This window comes from Nycticebus coucang, chromosome X (genome assembly GCF_027406575.1).
Source record: "Nycticebus coucang isolate mNycCou1 chromosome X, mNycCou1.pri, whole genome shotgun sequence".
Lineage (NCBI taxonomy): Eukaryota > Metazoa > Chordata > Mammalia > Primates > Lorisidae > Nycticebus > Nycticebus coucang.
The window spans coordinates 124,199,663-124,205,502 of NC_069804.1; the positions used below are offsets into that span (position 1 = coordinate 124,199,663).

The 5,840-nt window shown below is 40.5% G+C and overlaps 1 pseudogene; it reads left to right on the forward strand.

Annotated features, from left to right (window-relative positions):
• The first annotated feature begins 653 nt into the window (after nt 1–653).
• On the forward strand, nt 654–2,339 carry LOC128576996 (periphilin-1-like; annotated as a pseudogene).
• The last annotated feature ends 3,501 nt before the right edge of the window (nt 2,340–5,840 follow it).

A 5,840-nucleotide genomic window follows, 5' to 3' on the forward strand; every position in this document is an offset into this window, starting at 1 on the left:
CGTGTCGGGGTTGGCGTTGGCATTGCATTGGCATCAGAGTCACCCTGGTCTCTTGTTGGGGTCACGTTGGCAGCGTGTCAGCATTGGGGTCGGGGTCGGCACAGGGTCAGCATCGGTGACCCCGTTGTCGGCACAGGGTCAGCATCAGTGACATCGCTGCTGGCATCGCGTTGGGGTCAGGTCAGCATCAGCGTGTGGTCGTGGTTGGCCACTCATCAGCGTTGGCATCCAGGTGGGTTTGCTAGGCTGAAATTTCTTCTATCTCACACATCCTGGTTTAACAGAAGGTTCTCACTTAGTAGGAGGTCCTCATTACAGTAAGAGATTGTCAGGATGTCCTTGTGTGTACGTAAGGGACAGGTAAACAGTCTTAAAGAACTTGAAAGCTGCTTCATAATAGTTCCAGTTTGATTCTTTTCTAGGCCAACTGACATACTTTGTAGGCACCACGGGTCTCAACCAAGTGGTGTACATCATATCACCTGGGGAACTGTGGAGCTGTGGATCATATTTGCCACTAAATTTCTGTATTGTGTGAAATTGGAATGTCATGTGTCCATTTCCCTAATATAGAAGACATCTAAACACACAATAAAAATATATCAGTTAATAGAAAACAGCTTTTGTTTTAGTGATACATTTAAATATTTTGACTGAATGACATCCAGTGTTGAACACACTCAGAAGCCAAGGTTGGCTTTGATTGCCATTAAGCACAGGCAAATAGCCACTTAAATAAGCAGCTCCATTAGGCTAGGCCAACCTCCATGCTGCTTCTCCAGTTCTCTACTTACAACATTTAGCTTAGTTAAACCGTTTTCATGCTAACCTTGGCATACACATCACTACCTATTTAGGAGGAAAAATAACTCAGCCATTCTTCAAGGATATATGCTTTTACTCCTTTCTTTCTGATCTAAATATTCCTTCCCTTTTTATTTTTACCAATTTTGCCAAGTAACTCCAAGCTTATATCCCTAGGAGAGAGAGAGCTACTTTAGTCGATAACGCACCTTTGTGTGATTTAGAAAAAGACACTCTAGCATTACAGCCTCAGACCATGATGAACAGAGCATGGGTGGGATATCAGCTGCATTTCATTTCTCTCATTCAGGTGCCTTTGTGTGGTGAACAACATGGCAGCTGTGAGACTAATGATGCTAAACAGGTTTAAATTGGGGGGCAAATTCTCATGCCTCAATAATGATTTAAAAAACCACAAGTACTGGCTTGCCACGTGTAGCTCAGCAGCTAAGGCGCCAGCGACATACAGCAGAGCTGGTGAGTTGGAATCAACCCCAGGCCTGCCAAACAATGACAACTACAACCAAAAAATAGTTGAGCTTTGTGGCGGGGGCCTGGAGTCCCAACTACTTGAGAGGCTGAGGCCAGAGAATCGCTGAAGCCCAAGAGTTTGAGGTTGTGAGCTGTGACGCCACGCCCTCTAGCCAGGGCGACACCGTGAGACTCTGCCTCAAAACAAAACAAAACGCTTCCTGAAACCGGGTGCATTGTGATGTCATCGTGCGCGGCGGAAGTGCCTGTTGCCTGGGAGAGCCGTGGGCAGCGGCCGGCGAGTCTCTGGGCGGCCTGGACTCATCATGGCTTATAGAAGAGATGAAATGTGGTCGGAGGGACGATTTGACTATGAAATCTCTCCTTTCAAGAGAACCAGTCAGTCTTTCCATCAGTCTCAGCGTAGGAAGTCCGGGCATGTTGATGTCTCCTACAAAGGGCAGCATGAAAGAAAGCCAGAAACAGGTAAGGAGAGGCCTGCACGATCTTTGAAAACATCAAGAGATACTTCACTCTGGTTTTATTCAGGAGTTTCTCATCCAAGATGTTAGCCAACCCTCGTAGTCTAACTGAAAACACTTGCTGAGGCTGCAAGAAAGTGGGCTGCTGAAAAGCGACAGAAGTCAGATGAAAGTAACTTGCCTGAAATTCACGTGTATGAAGCGGGATCCACAGCACAGTCGTTCATTTACCAGCCACAAGAACCTGAGGCAAATGCAGCATATGGCATAGAGTTATATTAAGACGAGCTAACTTGTCGCTTTAAAGCAATAGCATTAAAAGCTAAAGAGATTGAACAGGCTTACCGACAAGACTGTGAAACTTTCTGGAGGGTAGTGAAAATGCTGATTGAAAAAGATCCTTCATCAGAAAACTCTATACAGTTTGTGCTGAGGCAGAATTTACATGAAATAGGTGAGAGACGTTTTGAAGAACTCAACCATTTCATTGCAGAGCACGATACTTCAACTCAAGAGTTTGGAGAGCCTTTTGAGAGTTCTAGCTCAGGCAAAAAGTTTCTAGATTTTGTTTTCCCTCCCTGAATTGCATAAATCTTTAATATATGGACATTTTGTGATGAAGAGAAATAACTTTATAATGGCTGACCATACTTCCAGTATCAAACGTCTAAAATAGTCTAAAATATTTTCTTAGAATTTTTTCTACATGTAGAGCATCTTAATAAATACTCACCTTTTTTTTTTTTTTGCCCCCTAAAATGGTGGTCAATTAATTTTTCAAGCTTTGAAAGAGAAGTCCTGAAGAATAGCTTTCTGTGCCTACTCATGTTCTGTAGTCTTCCAAGTATGTAATCATTTGGTCACAGGAGTGTAATTTACAGGCTAGAGATAATTCCACTTAAATATTAGTAATCCGTTTGCTTTTCATAGTGAATGATACCATGTGAAAATGTGAGAATTCTCAGTTGTGATTTTATTGACTTGTTGCTTGATTTTCTTAGGGTTTGTAACTTTTATGTGTTAAAGTACTATCGTCATAAACTGAATGCTTTAGGATCCTACAGAAAGTTTGAGAATAAGTCTCATTCAGTAACAATATAGAGCCCTGAAATATCTGAAATACACCTCAGAATTAAAAGCCTTTTTTTCCAAGATTGAGCATCTATTAATCCTGAAATTCCTGAGTGTTTCACTGATGTGGGAGACTTAAACAATATTATTTAATAAAACTAAAAGAAGGGGCAATTTGGATGGAGAGTAGGGATATCTTAAAGTGGAGATTTCTGACCTAAAGAGAACAAATTTAGACTTGTTTTTTCGTTGGTCCAGTAGTTGGGTGGAGTTGTTTTATTTCGTCGGCCCATACTCTTCACCACAACAAAGGTGATTGATAACATGCCCATGATTACACTTCGTATAGATTTTTTTTTTAATCTCTGTAGTTTAGTGAATTCTTTGTTCTGCCCTTTAGCCTTTCAGAAGTTTTCTTAAAAGAAACAAAGCAGTAGGTAGTATGCCCAACTCAGCAACCCCTTCCCAAGAAGTCTGTGAAATAGTCCTTCTTGAGTGACCCATTTAAATCACGGGTTAGTTGAGAATCTAAGTGAGACAATTAGGATGTTCCATTTCTTTTCTGATCACTTCAGCATCCCAGTGGTATTGAGCCAAAATACACAGTTATGTGGCATTGCTTAGTGAGGAAACCTTAAAAAAACTGTTTGTTATTGCTACCCAATTTCATTACCCTCCCATCCTCTTTTTATTTTCTACTCTCTTCTCCTTCAAATTCTGGTGTTATTTTTAGTGGCCCCCTACTAATAATATCATACATAAAATTGTATGAAATAATACATAATACATAAAAATACATAATAATAATACATAATACATAATAATGATACATAATACATAATAATACATAAAAATTATATGAAAAATGGAAATCAGAATATGAATAATTTTAACAGATCACATAACAGGTGCCTTAAAGTATGTATTATGCTGTCCGCAGATCTAAAAACTAATTGAGGGCAACAATTATTTTGTAAAATTTCCTAAATGAGACTACCTTGAATCTTTATTTTTGCCAAGTAGATGTTAACTCACCTAACCTTAAACCAAACTAAGTCCTACATATCAACTATAGTATTCTTCCTTAATGGCAGTGATTTTCGTTATCCACTTTGGATAAAATAAGTAAGTACTCATCTTGTTTTCCCTCTTTCCCCACCAATGCTTTTCTTTTCCTCAAATATTCTAGTCCCAGGATTCATTATCTTTAGTCAAGATGTCACAAGTTGAAAAAGAAAACTTAAACCACCAAAGGCAAAGGAGTTGTTCACTTTGTTGAACTTCATTAAGTTAGATAAGTCTTACTAACAGATGGATTAAAATGTGGGTTCAACAGATAATTTCTTCCTCTCCCTTTCCCCGAAATTACATTTAGCAGTAAAAGCTTTTTATAGCTTGTCATTAGCATTATTTTGGTGGCTTGTCAGTGTTAAACTGTTTAGATTTTTTTGTTAAGATCTTTAACGTCTAATTTTAAAATAGATAAGTCTGGTGTGTACCAGAATGTGTATTTTACAAAATGTTCTTTATTAAAGAGATTTGTTTGTAAATTATCCATTGTTTTTAAATATGCCCAATAGATGTGATAAAATTTTCATTGTCTTACCATAAAGCCTTGCTGATCAACAAGGGGAACGCAGATACTGTAAAGTTTTTGGTGAATTTAAAAATGCAAAATAAACAACCATGTGTGAATAAAAAAAAACAAACAAAAAACAAAACACAAGTACTCTGAGGCCATTTTTAAACTAATAGATAAGTGTACCATAAGCTATGATGAAGTGTATGGGCCAGGGAATGGCACTAGGTGTGACAAAAATTCGCTGAGGATTGGAGGTTTTCCAGCCTGTTTTGAAGAGGTAGGAGGCCTGGAGCAGAGGTTGGCACAGAACATGGGCTCAGACAACTCATATAATTCATAGAACACTAACTTTCAAATACTTTCATTCTTTCGCCCCCTCTCCCCCGAATTAGCCAGAGAAGAAGCAAATACTCTACTAATGCAAGGTGAAACAATTTTACCTGTTTTTTGTTGTTGTTGTTGTTGTTGTTGTTTGCAGTTTTTGGCCAGGGCTGGGTTTGAACCCACCACCTCCAACATATGGGGCCAGCGCCCTACCCCTTTGAGCCCCAGACACCACCATCATTTTTTTTTTCTGAGACAGAGTCTCACTTTGTCACCCTCGAGTGCCTTACCATCATAGCTCACAGCAACCTCTTGGGCTCAAATGATCCTCTTCCCTCAGCCTCCTGAGTAACTTGGACTGCAGGCGCCCAGAACTATGCCCAGTTCGTTTTTTTTATTTTTAGTAGAGAAAGGTCTTGCTCTTGCTCACGTTGGTCTTGAAGTCCTGAGCTTAAACAATCCACCTGCCTTGGCCTCCCAGAGTGCTGGGATTACAGGTATGAGCCACTATGCCAGGCCTAGCAACCTTAAACTCTTGAGCTCAAGCAATCCTCTTGCTTCAGCCTCCCAAGGAGCAGGGGCTACAGGTGCCCACCTCAACATCTGGCTATCTGTAGAGATGGGGGTCTTGCTCTTGCTCAGGCTGGTCTCAAGCTCCTGAGCTCAGGCATTCTACCCACCTCGGCCTCCCAGAGTGCTAGGATTACAGTCATGAGCCACTGCACGCAGCCTCTCCAGGAATTTAAAAAAGCATCTAGCTGAGCTAGATGTTTTCATGAGTAGTATGCAAAACTGTATCTTGCTTAAATACATTAAAAAGTAGCAAATTGCTGGCAAGGCCTAGTGGCTCTTGCCTGTCATCCTAGCAATGTGAGAGGCCAAGTTGGGGGGATTGCTTTAGCTCAGGTATTCTAGACCATCTTGATAAAAAGTGAAATTTCGTCTCTAAAAGAAATAGCTGGGCGTTATGGTGGGTGCCTATAGTCCCAGCTATTTGGGAAGCTGAGGCAAGAGGATTGCATAAGCCCAAAAGGTTGAGGTTGCTATGAACTATGATGCACAGCATTCTTTCCCAGGGTGACAGAGTGAGACTCTTGGCTCAAAAA